At 38.7% G+C, this 18,464-nt stretch overlaps 1 protein-coding gene and 1 pseudogene across 2 annotated transcripts in view; one reads left to right on the top strand and one right to left on the bottom strand.

Moving 5' to 3' along the window:
- ANKS1B (ankyrin repeat and sterile alpha motif domain containing 1B) overlaps nt 1-18,464 on the bottom strand; it is a 758,303-nt gene that overhangs the window by 294,978 nt on the left and 444,861 nt on the right. The gene's annotated exons all lie outside the window — the stretch shown is intronic.
- On the top strand, nt 12,536-13,676 carry LOC131421773 (glyceraldehyde-3-phosphate dehydrogenase-like; annotated as a pseudogene).

The following is an 18,464-nucleotide window of genomic DNA, read 5'->3' as shown; positions in this document are numbered from 1 at the left end:
TCCAGTTGCCCTTTTATAGCCACATCTCCTCTCCTGCCCCCACCTCCTCTTTAACTCCTGGCAATCACTAATCTATAATTTCTATAATTATATAATTATATAATTTCACCATTTCTATAATTTCGTCATGTCAAGAATGATATATAAATAAATCATAGACTATGTAACTTTTTGGGATTGGCTTTTGTCACTCAGCAGAATCCTCTGGAGATTCATCCAAGCTGTTGTGTGTATCAACGGCATGTTCCTTTTATGCTGGGTAGTATTCATTGGATGGATGTACCAGTTTGTTTCACCATTCAGCCATTGAAGGACATCTGGGTTGTTTCTAGTTTTCAGATATTATGAATAATGCTGCTATAACTATTCATATACAGGTTTTTGGGTGAACATAAGTTTTCACTTAGCTGAGATAAATTCCCAGGAGTGCAAACGCTGAGTGGTATGGTAGTAAAGTGTTTAATGTTTTCAGAAACTTCCAAACTGTTTTCCAGAGTCACTGTGCTATTTTACATGTCCACCAGCAATGTAGGAGCTTCTCCATATCCCTGCCATTATTTGGTGTTGTCACTATTTTTTATTTTAGCCATTCTGATAGGTATGTAGTGACATCTCGTTGTGATTTTAATCTGCATTTCTCTAATTGCTAATGTTGAACATCTTTTCATGTGCTTATTTGCCATTTGTATATCCTCTGCAGTGAAATGTCTTTTGCCCGTTTTCTAATTGGATTGTTTGGTTTCATACTGTTGAGTTTTGAGTGTTCTTTACATGATCTAGATACTCGTCCTTTATCAGGTATGTGGTTTACAAATATTTTCTCCAGTCTGTACTTGTCTTTTCATCTGTTAACAGAGTTTGTCATAGAGCAGACATTTTTAATTTTTTTATTGATGCTTTAGTAGTTTTTAACATTGTGAAATTTTGGATTGTACATTTTTGTTTGTCCATCACCATATATACAGACATTTTTAACTTTGATGAAGCACAATTTATCAATTTTTCCTTTTATGGATCACGTTTTTGGTGTCAAGTATAAGAACTCTTTGCCTAGCTCTAGATCCTGAAGATTTTCTCCTATGATTTTTTCTAAAAGTTTTATAGTTTTACATCTAAGTCAGTTATCCATTTGAGTTAATTTTTGTATAAGGTATAAGACTTAGGCCAAATTGCAATTTTTTGCCTACATATGTCCAATTGCTTCAGCATCATTTGTTGAAAAGGCTACCTTTCCTCCATTGAATTGCTTTTGCACCTTTGTCAAATATCAGTTAGGCATGTTTGTGTGGGTCTATTTCTGAGTTCTCTTTCTATTCCACTGATCTATGTATCTATCTCTCTGCAAATAATAACACACAGTCGTGAGTACTGTAATTATAAATCTTGAAATTGGGTAGACTAATTCCTCCCAGTTTATTCTTCTCTTCCAAAATTGTTTTCGTTATCCTACTTCCTTCACATTTCCATGTAAATTCTAGAATAAACTTGTATATATCTTCAAAAAATCTTGATGGGATTTTGATAGGAATTACATTAAACTTGAATATCAATTTGGGGAGAATTTAAATCTTTACTATATTGAGTCTTCTAATTCATGAACACTGTCTTTCCACTTATTTAGATTTTTTATTTCTTTCACTAATATTTTGTACTTTTCAGTGTATGTGTTTTGTTAGATTTACATCTAAGTATTTCTTTTCATTTTTTGCATATGATTATAAATGGTATTGTATTTTTCATTGTCCACATGTTAATTGCTAGTTTATAGACATACAATTGATTTTTTTTAATTTTTATTTTATTTTGTTTTTTTTTCTGAGTTCGATTAGATTTTTTTTATCATAGACTTTTTTTTTTAAATTTTTTGTTAATTGCAGTAACATTGGTTTTTAACATTGTATAAATTTCAGGTGTACATCATTATACTTCTATTTCTGCATAGATTACATCATGTTCACCACTCAAATACTAATTACAGCCCATCACCACACACATGTGCCACATTATCCCTTTCGCCCTCCTCCCTCCCCCCTTCCCCTCTGGTAACCACCAATCCAATCTCTGTCTCTATGTGTTTGTTTATTGCTGTTGTTATCTACTACTTAATGAAGGAAATCATACGGTATTTGACCTTCTCCCTCTGACTTATTTCACTTTGCATAATACCCTCAATGTCCATGCATGTTGTCACAAATGGCTGGATTTCATCGTTTCTTATGGCTGAGTAGTATTCCATTGTGTATACATACCACATCTTCTTTATCCATTCGTCCCTTGATGGGCACTTAGGTTGCTTCCAAGTCTTGTCTATTGTGAATAACGCTGCAATGAACACAGGGGTGCATGTATCTTTATGCATTGGTGTTTTCAAGTTCTTTGGATAAATACCCAGCAGTGGAATAGCTGGATCATATGGTAGTTCTATCCTTGATTTTTTCAGGAATCTCCATACTGTTTTCCATAGTAGCTGCACCAGTTTGCACTCCCACCAGCACTGTGTGAGAGTTTCTTTCTCTCCACATCCTCTCCAGCACTTGTTTCCTGTGTTGTTAATTATAGCCATTCTGACAGACGTGAGGTGATATCTCATTGTAGTTTTGATTTGCATTTCCCTGATAGTTAATGATTTTGAACACCTTTTCATGTGTCTGTTGGCCATCTGTATATGTTCTTTGGAGAAATGTCTGTTCAGGTCTTTTGCCCATTTTTTAATTGGGTTGTTAGTTTTTTTGTTGTTGAGATGCATGGGTTGTCTATATATTTTGGAGATTAACCCCTTATCAGATGTATGGTTTGCAAATATCTTCTCCCAATTGTTAGGTTGTCTTTTCGTTTTGTTGATGGTTTCCTTTGCTGTGCAGAAGCTTTTTAGTTTGATGTAGTCCCATTTGTTTATTTTTTCTATTGTTTCTCTTGCCCAGTCAGACATGGTGCTTGAAAATATGTTGCTAAGACCCATGTCGAAGAGCGTACTGCCTATGTGTTCTTCCAGAAGTTTCATAGTTTCAGGTCTTACATTCAAGTCTTTAATCCACTGGGAGTTAATTTTTGTGTATGGTGTAAGGTAAGGGTGTACTTTCACTTTTTTCCATGTGGCTATCCAGTTTTCCCAACACCATTTGTTGAAGAGACTTTCCTTTCTCCATTGTATGTTCTTGGCTCCTTTGTCAAAGCTTAGCTGTCCATAGATGTGTGGGTTTATTTCTGGGCTTTCGATTCGATTCCATTGATTTGTGTGTCTGTTTTTGTGCCAGTAACATGCTGTTTTGGTTACTATAGCTTTGTAGTGTATTTTGAAATCAGGGAGTGTGATACCTCCAGCTTTGTTCTTTTTTCTCAGGATTCCTTTAGCTATTCGGGGTCTTTTGTTGTTCCATATAAATTTTAGGATACTTTGTTCTATTTCTGTGAAAAATGTTGTTGGAACTTTGATAGGGATTGCATTGAATCTATAGATTGCTTTAGGAAGTATGGACATCTTAACTATGGTAATTCTTCCAATCCAAGAGCACGGAATATCTTTCCATTTCTTTGTGTCTTCTTCAATTTCTTTCAGCAATGTTTTATAGTTTTCTGTGTACAGCTCTTTCACCTATTTGGTTGTTTATTCCTAGGTATTTTATTCTTTTTGCTGCAATTGTAAATGGGATGGTATTCTTAATTTCTCTTTCTGCTACTTCATTGTTAGTGTATAGAAGCACGACTGATTTTTGTATGTTGATTTTGTATCCTGCAACTTTACCGTATTCGTTTATTACTTCTAAAAGTTTTCTGGTGGATTCTTTTTTTCTTGGTGAGTCCAGCTAAAGGTTGGTCAATTTTGTTGATCTTTTCAAAGAACCAGCTCTTGGTTTTATTAATTTTTTCTATTTTTTTTGAGTCTCTATTTCATTTATTTGTTCTCTGATTTTTATTATTTCCCTTCTTCTACTGATTTTGGGCTTTGTTTGTTCTTCTTTTTCCAGTTCCTTTAGGTGCATTGTTAGATTGTTTATTTGAGATTTTTCTTGTTTGTTGAGATAGGCCTGTATTGCTATAAACTTCCCTCTTAGAACCGCTTTTGCTGTATCCCATCAAGTCTGGCATGTCGTATTTTCATTTTCATTTGTCTCCAGGTATTTTTTGATTTCTTCTTTGATTTCTTCATTGACCCAGTCGTTGTTCAGTAGCATTTTGTTTAATCTCCACATATTTGTGGCTTTTCTGATTTTCTTCCTATAGTTGATTTCTAGTTTTATACCGTTGTGGTCAGAAAAGATGCTTGGTATTGTTTCAATGTTCTTAAATTTATGGAGACTTGTTTTGTGGCCTAATATGTTTTGGAGAATGTTCCATGTGCATTTGAAAAGAACGTGTATTCTTCGGTTTTTGGATGGAATGCTCTGTATATATCTACTAGGTCCACCTGTTCTAGTGTGTCATTTAAGGCCAATGTTTCCTTATTGATCTTCTGTTTGGATGATCTATCCGTTTGTGTAAGTGGAGTGTTAAAGTCCCCTACTATTACTGTGTTACTGTCTATTTCTGTTTTTATGTCTGTTAATAATTGCTTTATATATTTAGGTGCACCTACATTGGGTGTGTAGATATTTACAAGTGTTATATCCTCTTGTTGAATTGTTCCCTTGATCATTATGTAATGTCTTTATCTCTTTTTACAGTTTTTGTTTTAAAGTCTATTTTGTCTGATATGAGTACTGCTACCCCAGCTTTCTTTTCATTGCCATTTGTGTGGAATATCTTTTTCCATCCCTTCACTTTCAGTTTGTGAGTGTCTTTAGGTCTGAAGTGTGTCTCTTGTATGCAGTATACATATGGGTCCTGTTTTTTTATCCAAACAGCCACCCTATGCCTTTTAATTGGAGCATTTAGTCCATTGACGTTTAAAGTAGCTATTGATAAGTATGTACTTACTGCCATTTTTTAACTTTTTTTTTTCTCAGTGTTTTAGTAGTCCTTCTCTGTTCCTTTATTCTTCTATTCAGAATTGATGGTCTCTTTAGTTTGACCTCTGTCTGAAAGCTGTACTCTTTAACTCCCCTCCTCCCTGCTTTTGTTTTTGATATCATATCTAACCTCTTTTTTGTGCCTTTGTATCCATTACCCTCTTATCATGGAAATAGATAATTTTTCCTATTTGTGGTCTTCTCTTTCCCCTTAAATAAGTCCCTTTAACATTTCTTGTAGCACTGGTTTCTTGGTGACAAACTCCTTTAATTTTTGCTTATCTGGGAAATTTTTGATCTCTCCTTCCATTTTGAATGAAAACCTTGCTGGATAGAGTATTCTTGGATGTAAGTTTTGTCCTTTTAGCACTTTAAATATATCATGCCACTCTCTTCTAGCCTGTAAGGTTTCTGCTGAGAAGTCAGCTGATAGCCTTATGGGGTTTCCTTTGCATGTAACTTGACATTCTCTTGAGGCTTTTAGGATTCTCTCTTTATCTTTAATTCTGGGCATTTTGATTATGATGTGTCTTGGTGTGGGCCTCTTTGGGTTTATCTTGTTTGGGGCTCTCTGTACTTCCTGTACCTAGATGTCTGTTTCCTTCCTTAGGTTGGGGAAGTTTTCATCTATTATTTCTTGAAATAGATTCTCTGCCCTTTTGTCTCGCTCTTCTCCTTCCGGGACACCTATAACACGGATGTTAGTGCGCTTTATGTTGTCCCAGAGGTCCCTTAGACTGTCCTCACTCTTTTTAATTCTTTTCTCTTTTGCCTGTTCAGCTTGGGTAATTTCTTCTAGTCTTTCGTCCAGCTCACAGATCCATTCTTCTGTATCCTCTACTCTGCTTTTGAGTCCCTCTAGTGAATTTTTCATTTCCAGTACTGTATTCTTCATTTCTGATTGGTTCTTTTTTATGTCTTCCATTTGTTTGTTGACATTCTCACTGAGTTCATCTATTCTTCTCCCCAGATCAGTGAGCATCCTTAACACTCTTTGTTTGAACTCTCTGTCAGGTAGGTTGCTCATTTCTGTTTCACTTAGTTCCTTTTCTGGGGTTTTGTCCTGTTCCCTTACTTGGAATGTATTCCTTTGCCTCCTCGTCTTGCCTCTTTCCCTGTGCTTGTGTCTACGTATTAGGTAGGTCAGCTACGTCTCCTGCTCTTGGACAGGTGATCTTATGTAAGTGATGGCTTAGGAGGCCTGCAGTGTGCTTCCCTCAGTTCTCAATGTTCCAGGGGTGACCCCTATGTGGGCTACATGTGTCCTTCTGTTATGGCCTGTTTGCTCTCCCTGTAGGCACCCAGGGAGGCCGAGTTATGCTCCTGGCCACCTGTTGTAATGCTCAGCTGCTTGTAGTTGTTGTGGGCCCTTCAGTCTCTTTATCAGGTCAGGGAGCCCCAGCACAGTTGGCTGCAAGTTCTAATAGCACATTTGTGTTGCAGTATTTCTTTTAAATGAGTAGGCCCCCAGCGTGGCAGGTTGTTAGGCTCAGGGGCTTACAATTGCTATAAGCCTCCAGCCTTTAGGTCTCTTGTCAGCTCTCTGAGGATTGCAGCTGGGTGGGGCTGGCCTCAGGCACGGGAGCACCCAATTGTTTCAGGCTTTGGAAGGTGGGGCAAACCCCCTGTGTGGGTCTTTGAGAAGCACAAGTCTTCTGCAGCTGACAAGCCCTGCCACCCACAGGTCCACACATACAGTCAACACAGTCTTGCCCGATGTGCGCGCCCCGACCTCCTGAAGTGGACCCAGTCTCGCCACAGTGGGAGCCCCACACTCTCCACCCACTCCTTGTGCACGCCCTGCCCCACTGAAGTCGGCTAAGTTGCCAGGCTTCAGAGAATCCAGTCACCAATCTACGCAGTCCCACAAGTTGCCCGAGGGCTTGTTTTTGGGTGGGGCCAGTCTCTAGGGTGGGCTGCCTGCCCTGGCTGAGCTGGATTAAATCAGTGCTCTAGTGGGTGGGGCATACCTGGGCTAGCAGGCCCCAGGGAGAACCCCAACGGCATCTGTGTCAGCACGCCCACACCAGGCCACAACAATGGCTGCCGCCAATGTCCTAATCCCCGGAGAGGTCCCACCTTTCACCGAGATGCCCTCAGGGCCTATCAGGTGAGTCTCTTTTCACCAAAGCACTGTGTACCTCTCTTTTTGGTGATTTTAGGTTGCTTTCTGAAATGGGTGAGTTTGCGCGTGAGCCCTTTAAAAGCTGGTTTTAATTTCTTTGTGAACCGCGTTTTCTGGGGGTACTCCCCAATGTTTTAGTAGCAGGCAAAGTCAGATATTATGCCACTCGTCTCAATTGTGCTGGGTCCACAAAATGCCCACAGCAGGGGCGCTCCCCAGCTCAGAGCCCCGCGCCTCCAGGGAGGGCTGCGTACCTTTGGGCTGCTCCTGGGCGGCCACGAGGCGCTGCGCCTTGTGAAGGCGGCGTTTTTTTCTCTCCAGAAGGGAGTTTCTGCCTCTTCCACCTCAATTAGGATTGTCCTTTGTTGCAGGAGTTCCTCTTATCCAGTTTTCTGTTCTGTCTCAGGGGTAATTTTTCCACGAGTAGTTGTAAATTGGCTGTGTCTGCGGGAGGAGGTGAGTTCAGAGTCTGCTTCTGCCGCCATCTTGACTTCTCTCCTACAATTGATTTTTTAACGTTTATTTTTCATTCCGTGATCTTGCTGAATTCACTTATTAGTTGTAGGAGGTTTTTGTAGACTCCTCAGGATTTCCTACATAGACAATTATGTCATCTGCAAATAGGAACAGTTTTATTTCTTCCTTTCCAATCTGTATGCCTTGTATTTCCTTTTTTTTGTTTTAATTGCACAGGCTAGAACTCCCAGCACTATGTCAAATAACAGTGGTGAGGAGACTGGACATCTTCAACTTGTTCCCAATCTTAGGAGGAAAGCATTCAAATTTTCACCATTAAGTATAATAACAGATGTAGATTTTTTGTAGATGCTCTTCATCAAGTTGAGGAAGTTCTCCTCTACTTCTATTTTTCTGAGTAGTTTTTTTTTTTTAAATCATAAATGGATCTTGAATTTTGTTGAATGCTTTTTCTGCTTCAATTAATATAATCAAGTGGTTTTTCTTCTTTATTAATTTTCAAACCTTGAACCAGTCTTGTATCCTGGAATAAACTCCACTTGGTCATGTTGTATAATTCTTTGTATATATTGCTAAATTCTACCTACTAATATTTTCTTAAGAATTTTGTGTCTATATTCATGAAGGATATTGTTCTGTAGTTTTTGTTTTTTGTGTTGTTGGGTTTTTTTGTTTGTTTGGTTTTGGTTTTTTGTACTGTCTGGTTTTGGTATCATGGGAATACTAGCTTCATAAAATGAATTAGGAATTCATAAAATGAAGTAGGAATTATATTCCTCTTCTGTTTCAGGCAAAGATTGTTTAGAATTAGAGTTAATCCTTCTTTAAATGTTTGTTATAATTCTCCAGCAAAACCACATGGGCTTGGAGATTTCTTTTTTGAAAAATTTTTAAAATATGAACTCAATTTCTTTAATAGTTATAGGACTATTCACATTATCTTTTTTATATTGAGGGAATTGTGGTAGTTTGTGTTTTAAGAAGAAGTGGTTCATTTAGGCTAAGTTGTCAAATTTATGTGAGTAGAGTGGTTTGTAATATTCCTTTATTAACCTTTTGATGTCTACAAAGTCTATAGTGATATTCCCTGTTTCATTCCTGATATAGGGAATTTGTGTCTTCCTCTCTTTTTTTCAGTTTCAGTTTAAGAGCAGCAGGAAGTAGTTATATAATGATTTACAGAAGACATGTTCTGAGCAGTCAAAATAGGAAGCACATATCAATGTGTGTGTGAAAGAATGAAATTTTTCACAAATAAAGGTGCAATGTGCATTGCTTTTTAACCTATCAAAAGTCATTCTGCTTTCTAATTCTTAATTTGCATCATTACTTTACTAATAATAGCTCTCATTACACACTGTGTCAGGCATCCCACATATATTTTTTCATATAAATAACACACCAACTCTGCAAAAGCAAATATTATTTACACCACTTTACAGATAGGGAAATTGAGATTTCTCAAAGGATACTCAGTAACTTTCAAAGACAGGTTTGGAATCTAGCACTCTCAACACTTCAAAGCAATATATATACTTTCTATTGCACCATGCTGCCTTTTCTCTATAATTGCCCAAATGTCTTTCTATATAATAAAAATAATGGTGCTTTTTTGTTTGTTTGCTAAGTAAGAAAATTATAGTTTAAAAGAACATTTTCTCCATAGTATTTGTAAAAGCTATTGCCATGAGGGTTATCACCAAGAAGTTAATAAATAGTCGACAGAAGAAAGAAGTTAAGGTTTAAACCAGAAAGATACGACAAGTAATTATGTGAATGAATTTAATATGATATGAAGTTTTAAGAATAAGTACATAGAAATGCCCTTGGAATAAAACGTCATCAGTGTCATAGGAATTTATGTCATAGGACGATAGAGATTTTTTAAAATGAAATAAGTATTCAAATTAATTTTAGCTAACAATTTCAACACCTTTTTCTGCTAAATATTTTTCTAAAACATTTATCAAAATGCACATTAATAAAAGTTTTTCTTTTCTCCCTGTCCCATTTCTGGCAAAGGAATATTCAAAAGGCTGATAGGAATGGATATAAGGAAATAAAGCAAATGTTAAAAAAAAAAAATCCATAAACTGAGGAATCAATTTCTAAATAATCAAGAATTGGCATGATTTATATGTAAAATTTGCTTAGAATTCCCTTAAAGAAACAAAATCATTAAATTCTGTAACAGTCTCTAACTCTGAAATCCCTTTCTTCATCTTTATACCAATGATCAAATTGAGCAAACCCTCAATTCATTAGTATCCTAAATTCAAACGCACGTGCATGTTTCCTACTAATTCCTATGGGCAAAACTTATTGATACCTGTTTGCAAGACAGAATGGGATTTGGAGCAAGATAGAATTGGATTCAAATCCTAGTGACAGTATTTACAGTTCAGTATTTGCATCTGTAAATGGGGATAATATAACCTGCTGTGTAGAATTATTGACTGGATTAATTGAGAGAATGTAAATGAAGCACTGGGATAATGCCTACTTCAGAGTAAAGGATTGATAAATATTTGTTTCTTCCCTTACTGCAAGATTTAGCATAGATGGGGCCTGACTGAAAAAAGACACTGATGAGTTAAATTGCAACACAGCTCTCTTAACTGGCAGAATCACCAAATTAAATGGAGAAGACAATGACAGAATTCCCACTGATACACTATAACTTGCAGAGGTGAGAGTTGAAGGGAAAGGGGGATAAGCAGATTTGGAAGAAAATGCAGCACAATATACTTATTTTACCAGTATTTAAAACAGCTGCCCTGGAAATCATAATGACTGCTTTAAGGAGAAAGCTGTTGGGGAGAGGAGGGTATCTGATGGGAAATAAGTGGCAGAGACCCTGGCAGAACCTCTCTAAACAGCCACTCCATTCTGATTTGGAGGAGTGAGGGCTCAAGGCAATGACAGACCACGGAGCTGAGAAGAAAACAAAGAAGGTGTACTCCAAGTACTCTCTATTACTCCACTGTGGATAAGCAATTTTAGAAAGCATGGCAATAGGAGGTCCAGGAGATTCTGTGGTGACTTTATCAAGCAGGAAGGAGGTTGTTAGGCATTTGAATAGCATGCACCAGATAGCAGCTTTGGAGAAAGAAGATAGTCATTAGATACATTTTGAACCCAAAAAAACATAAAGTTGGATATAAACATTCCACAGTGCGGTGGCTCACCAAACACAAAGAAGAATCAGCAGAAAATAGTTTCTCTGCTGGGACTGCTCATGCTTGGCTCTGTCATCTTCTCCACTTACCAAATTGAAGAGGAATAACTGGTACTAAGCAATATCAACTAAAAGACAGACAGAGTTCCTTCCTTCATGAACCTCTATGCTAGTGAAAAGATAGACATGGAGTGGAGAAGTGAAAAATGCTGTGAAGAAGCAGAGGGTGTTAGGAAGACATATAATGAGGAATCTAACCTAAATTGGGGTGTAAGGAAAGACTTCATTAAGGAAGTGACATTTCAGCTGCTACCTGAAGGAGGTGTAGAAATTAGCTAAGCGAAAGCTGTGTGAGTGGGGTTGAAATGAAGTGTCCGAGTCAGAGGGAACATGATATGCCATGATCCTGAGGCAGGAAAAAATAGAGACAGCACATGTAAGGAACAATAAGGTGGTTGGTGTGTTTGGAAGACAAAAAGCACAGGGGGGCGGGGGGGAACGAGTGTGGGCACCTCTTTCCAGAAGTTTGTGAAGTGAAAGGAAATCGGTATAATTCTAGGGCTAAGGGACACATTTTTATGATGGCATTGACTTGAGGATGTTGAAAGGCTGATGGAAAAGAGATGATAAAAAGAGAGCTGTTAAAAAGACAGGAACCAAAAGGAATTGAGAGTGCAAGTTTCCTGAGGGATTGAATTTAGAAAACCTGTAGGAAGTTTGGTTTTAGAGTGGTAGACAGATACCTCCATTTTAATAGGACAGAAGAGGAAATAATGGGTTCAGGGAGGTTTAACAACTATTTGTCAAAATGTTCAGGTAATTCTTCATTGATGACTTTCCCAATTACTCTGTGAAGTAAGGGTGAAATCATTTGTCATAGGCCAGGAAGAAAACTGGGCATCTGAGAGAGTAGAACTCAATAATCACTGGGAAAGTTGGCAAGCCAACTGGAGAAATTTAGACTCGGAACCATGAATTTATGTTGTTAAATTAATATTATGAATTGATTTATTTTATTTCTCTATATAGGTATTTTTTCCTATTTTATATGAAATTGACCTGTTAGTCTCTCACTATTTACTCTTGGATTTTATTCACTTATTTTGTGCATATACATATATATGTATATATAACTGAACTATTGCTTTTGCATTTATTTCAGTGCAATATCATAAGCAGGGAAATAAGGTTTGTGGTTACTACTATATGTTTATTATGGATTATGCACTTTATTGATATAAAAAATCCTGTTCATTCCTAATGCTTTTTATCTAGAATTCTACTTTGTTTTAAATATTTTTGACAACTGCATTTTGTTTTGCACACAGATAAATGCTTTTTCCACATTAAGTTTTTAGCATTTTTCCTTTCACTTTTAAAAATATGTGTCACCTGCAAGCAACAGATAGAGGCTGCATTTTGATGCAACAATCTTTTTCCAAAATGGGATTGCTTAACCCATTTACATTTATAGTGATAACTGCCCTGTTTAATCTTACTTCTGTCATCATATTTTATCATCTTTATTTTTGCTCTTTTGCTATTTGTTTTAATTTTCTTCCTCCTCCTTCTCCTTCCTCTCTCCTTCCCTCCTTTTCTTCCCTCCTCTTTTCTTCCTTTCTTAAATGATTTGGATATCCTAATTGATGTGCTATTAGTGATAGTTTTAAATTTCCCCATGTCACTAAACATTGTCTTATCTTAAGGATTACTTGGGAAATACATTAGAACCTCTATATCTATAATGTGCCATAGATATTGTCACCCCTTCTGATCCCTTTGTTGACTTCATTTACATGGTCTTCATTTTTCCAGAACGGTTCTTCCGTGCAAGTAGAAGGGCATGATCAAGGCTGAGAACCAAAAGGTTGAGAACCAAAAACCAAATGGGGAGCCTATCTCCATCTTCCAAAAGCAATATTCCAACAACAGTAAATAGGAAAATGCTTGTGCTGAACACACGGTGGTGTTCACTGGTATCTTCAACACCCTGGAGAAGACTGAGGTTCACCTAAAGAGTAGAGCCAAAAGGGTCATCATTGCTGCCCCTCTAGAGATATCCCCATATTTGTGATTATAATGAACCATAAGAGCTGTGGTAACTCCCTCAAGATTGATAGCAATGCTTTCTGTACCACCAACTGTTTGCCCACCTCCCCTGCCAAAGTCATCCATGACAACTTCAGCCCTGTGGAGGGACCAATGACCACAGTTCATGCCATCACTGCCGACAGAAGACCACAGATGGTAAACTGTGGTATGATAGCCACAGTGCTGCCCAAAATATCATCACTGCATCCACTGTCTGCTGACACTGCCAAGGCTGTGGATAAGCTGATCCCTGAGCTAAAAGTCCATGAGCATGGCCTTCCAGGTCCCCATAGTCAACATGTTTATCATCGATCTGACCTGAAGAAAGTTGCCAAATATGATAACATCAAGAAGGTGGTGAAGCAGATGTCAGAGGGACTCCTTAAATGACATCCTGGGTGACACTAAAGACCAAGTTGTCTCCTGTGACTTTAATAATGATATCCTCTCTTTTGCCTCAGATGCTGGGGCTGACATTGTCCTCAAAGACCACTTTTTAAGCTGTTTCCTGGTATGACAATGAATTTGGCCTCAGACACCATGTGACTCCTGGGCCACCAACCTCAGCAAAAACACCAGAGGAAGAGAGACCCTCAGCTGCAGTGGAATCTTTCCCCATTTTTATTTCTCAATTCAGTGAAAATTTCCCATCCCTGATACAGTTCCTATCCAAGGCTCCCTGAGGAAGGGAAGGGATTTAGAAAGTATCTATGATCAGTTCCATGCACTATAGACTGTACTTTATCTAGCAAGGAAAACAAATGAAAGAATATTTCTTTGCTGACATGAGAACATTTTAGTGAATTAATCAATCATGGACACATAAGCAAGCATTAAAAATTACGAGAATATTTCCTATCATGAGAAAATCTGAGAAGATATTCTTCAGATGGAAAAACAAGTTACAAAACAATATACATATTATGATATAAATTATTAAAATTAATATATGTGTGTGGAAAAAATCTAATCGTTAATGATGATTATAACTGAGAGGTGATTTTTTCATTATGCATTTCTGAATATAAGTATTCTTTCCATCATATCACACTGCATATTTTTAGTTGCAAGCTCTTCATCAGACAACACTGAATGGACTGTTTCTCTAGGTAAGATAAGATTTTCACAAAAATATTTCTTCTGTAACTTAATGGACTATTGCTTGATTTTGGTAGAGCTCTCTACTCAGAAGAGTTTTAAAATGTGGGCAGAAGAATGAGTAAGGAAATTGGAGTCACTAGATGTCCTGGCAACATGTATATATACACACTCAAACACATATACATTCAAAAATAAATTAAAGCTGAAGGCAAAACAAAATAGATTAAATGGATAAAAAAATTACAATTTTTAAAGAAACCAAACCTTCAAATTCAGTGTCAGGTGAAAAGAGGGATAACAATAAACTGCTTATAGTTTTTAGGGTACGAGTGGGAGAAGTTGCTCATTCTTAAAAATTCATGAAGTATCATGAGAAACATTCCAGTACACAAGAGAGGTTAATTCAGGAAAAAGAATCATAGTGATAGGAGAGAGTACAGGCACATGCATTAAATTAAGTTTTAAACTATTTAAAGGAATCTTTAAGGGGTTATTGTCATATTTAGAGGTTTTTGTTTTTGTTTTTGTTTGTGAGGAGGACTAGCCCGGAGCTAACATCCAATGCCAATCCTCCTCTTTTTTCCTTGAGGAAGATTGGTGCTGGGCTAAAACCCATGCCCATCTTCCTCTACTTTATATGGGACACTATCACAGCGTGGCCTAACAAGCACTGCATCGGTGCACGCCCGGGATCTGAACCTGCAAACCCAGGGCCGCCAAAGCGGAGCGCGTGCACTCAACCACTGCACCACCAGGCTGGCCCCCTAGAGCTTTTGCATTTATTCACTTCTTTAAACTGTTTCTTGAAGTAAATATCCGTAAGCTCACAAAACTTATTTCTGGCTACTTCTTTAGTCAGTCTTTGAACAAAAATTTGTGGAGTACCTTCCCTGTGTAGGAATGAGGAGACAACAGGGGCATTGTATTCACTGTTTGGGGATGTCAGAGGAGGCATACTTGAGAAAGTAATGTCTAAGTGAAGTTCTGAAGGATGAATAAAAGGTAGCCAGACCAAGGAGTAGGAAATGGAGAATGGACATGTTTAGGGGAGAAATGCTGGCATATGTTTAGAAAGAGCACAGTGCTTTGGAGGAAATAAAATGAACCTAGAGTTGGGACGGGGTGTGAGTATACAGAGAAGAGGAGAGGAGAGAGGCTCAAGATGTCACTCTAGAAATGGACAGGAGCCTGGTCATAAAAGCCTAATGAGTTCGATGGCTTTAACTTTGATCAAGAAATAGTGATCAAACCTGCTTTAAGGGTTTTAAAGCTAAGTTGTGAATGAACAGGTTTGGGAAAAATGGTATAGCACTTAGAGAAACAATCTGGGTTTTACATTTTCTATTTGATTTGAATAAATTTTTTCTCCTTTACAGGTAGCAGAAGCAGATACAGACAAGACACATACACACATAGAATAAGTAAAAAATTTAAATCACCCCTTCTATGCACATATACACATATATATTACAAATTTTCAAATAATCAATATATGCAGACTCTAGTTTACTTTATAGTTAACAAATTAATATTTTTGAAGTTAACATATATAACAATAAAGTTAACAGTTCCTCATATGATTAAATTAGTTTTCAAAAAAATTTAATCTCCTAAATATTCTATCTTCCATTCAAACAAAATTTTTGCTATTAAAATAGTGCTTCAGGGGCCGGCCCTGTGGCACAGTGGTTAAGTTCAGTGTGCTCCACTTTGGCGGCCTGGATTCATGGGCACAGACCTACACCACTTATCAGCCATGCTGTGGCAGCAACCCACATACAAAACACAGGAATATTGGCACAGATGTTAGCTCAGGGCTAAACTTCCTCAAGCAAAAAGGTAAAATAGAGGAAGATGGGCAACAGATGTTAGCTCAGGGTGACTCTTCCTCAGCAAAAATAAAAATAACAATAAAAAAAATAGTGCTGAGGGGTTGGTGTCAAGATGGCAGCATAGGCAGACTCTGAACTTACCTCTTCCCATGGACACAACAAATTTACAGCTATTCTTGGAACAATTACCCCTGAAAGAGAACTGAAAACTGGACAAAAAGAACCTCCACAACAAGACACAGTCCTGACTGAGATGGAAGAGGCAGATATTCCTCTCTGGAGAGAAAAAAAATCCACCTTCGCAAACCACAGCACTTCATGGCCACCTGGGAGCAATTCAAAGGTATGCCGCCTTCCCTGGAGGAGTGGGGACCTAAGCGGGGAAGCATTACCACTATAAGCATCCTTTGGAATCAGCACAACTGAGACGAGTGTCATAATATCTGGCTTTGCTGGCTACTAACAACAATGGGGAAAACCCCCAGAAAAGCTACTGGACATAAGTAAAGAAAAGCCAGCTCTTAAAGGGCCCATGCACAAATTCACCTGTTTCGGAAAGCAACCTAAAATCACCAGAAAGAAAGGTGCACAGTCCTTTGGTGAAAAGAGACTCACCTGATAGGCTCTGGGTGCATCTCAGTGAGAGTTGAGACCTCTCCAGGGACTCAGACATTGGCGGCAGCCATTATTGTGACCTAGTACAGGCGTACAGACACAGATGTTGGCAGACGCCATTGGAGTTCTTCCACTGGCCTGCAAGCCCAGGGTCTGCCCCACCCACTAGAGCACCGATTTAATCCAGCTTAGCCTGGGCAGGCAGCCCACCCTAGGGACTAGCTCCACCCAACAAGAAGCCCTCGGGCAACTGGTGGGCCTGCCTAGGCTGGGTGCCTGGATCCTCTGAAGCCAGGTGAGTGGGTCGACCTCTGTGGGGAAGGGCGTGTGTGAGAAGCAGGTGGAGTGTGTGCAGCTTCTGTAGTGACGTGACTGGGTCTGCTTCAGGGGGTCGGGGCACGTGCATGGGGCAGGACTATGTTGATGAGGTGTGAGGCCCTGTGGGCAGTGGGGCTTGTCTGCAGAAGACCTCTGCTTCTCAAACAGCCACATAGAGGATTGGCCCCACCGGCCAAAGCCTTAAGCAATTGGGTGTTCCCATGCCTGGGGCCAGCCCCACTCAGCAGCAATTCAGAGAAAGCTAACAACATCCTTGTGTAGGCCGGAGGCCTACAGCAATTGTAAGCCCCTGAGCCTAACAACCAGCCATGCTGGGGGCCTACTCACTTTACAGAAAAACTGCAACAGAAATGTGATATTAGACCTTGCAGCCAACTGTGCTAGGGCCCCCCACACCAGATAAAGTGACCAAAGGGTCCAGAGCAGCCACACACAGCTGAGAAATACAACCAGCTGGCCAGGGAGACAGCCTAGCCTCCCTGGGCACCTGCAGCAAAAGCAACCCTGCCACAACAGAAGGATACACGTAGCCCACACAGGGTCACTCCTGGAACATTTGGAACTGGTGATGAGAGGGAAACATGCTGCTGGGCCTCATAAGACATCACTTACATAAGGTCATCTCTCCAAGATTAGGAGACATAGCTGACCTACCTAATACACAGATATAAGCACAGAGAAAGAGGCAAAATGAGGAGGCAAAGGAATACATTCCAAGTAAGTGAACAGGACAAAACCCCATAAAAAGAACTAAATGAAACAGAAATGAGCAATGTACCTGACAAAGAGTTCAAAGAGTCATAAGGATGCTCACTGATCTTGGGAGAAGAATGGATGAACTCAGTGAGAATGTCAACAAAAAACTGGAAAATATAAAAAAGAACCAATCAGAAATGAAGAATACAATACCTGGAAATGGAAAATTCACTAGAAGGGCTCAAAAGCAGAGTAGAGGATACAGAAGAACAGATCAGCAAGCTGGATGAAAGACCAGAGGAAAGCACCGAAGCTGAAAAGCTAAAAGAAAAAGGAATTAAAAAGAATGAGGACAGTCTAAGGGACCTCTGGGACAATATCAAGCTCACTAACATGCATGTCATGGGTGTCCCAGAAGGAGAAGAGAGAGACAAAGGGACAGAGAATCTATTTGAAGAAATAATAGCTGAAAACTTTCCTAACCTAAGGAAGGAAACAGACATCCAGGTACAGGAAGCATAGAGAGCACCAAAAAAGATAAACCCAAAGAGGCCCACACCAAGACACATCATAATTAAAATGTCAAGAATTAAAAGGAAAGAGAGAATCCTAAAAAGCCACAAGAGAAAGGCAACAAGTTACATACAAAGGAAACCCTATACGGCTATCAGCTGACTTCTCAGCAGAAACCCTACAGGCTAGAAGAGAGTGGCACGATATATTTAAAGTGCTAAAAGGAAAAAAACCTCCAGCCAAGACTACTCTACCAGGCAAGGTTATCATTCAGAATGGAAGGAAAGATAAAGTGTTCCCCAGACAAGCAAAAATTAAAGGAGTTTATCACCAAGAAACCAGTCCTACAAGAAATACTAAAGGGACTTATCTAAGAGGGAAAGAGAAGACCATGAATAGGAAAAATTATCTATTTCCATGATAAGAGGGTAACGGATACACACACACACACAAAAAGGTTAGATGTGATATCAAAAACATAAAATGTGGGAGGAGGGGAGTAAAAGAGTAGAGCTTTTAGAAAGAGGTCAAACTAAAGAGACCATCAACTT

This window comes from Diceros bicornis, chromosome 25 (genome assembly GCF_020826845.1).
Source record: "Diceros bicornis minor isolate mBicDic1 chromosome 25, mDicBic1.mat.cur, whole genome shotgun sequence".
Lineage (NCBI taxonomy): Eukaryota > Metazoa > Chordata > Mammalia > Perissodactyla > Rhinocerotidae > Diceros > Diceros bicornis.
This window is presented reverse-complemented; position numbering and strand designations above follow the sequence as displayed.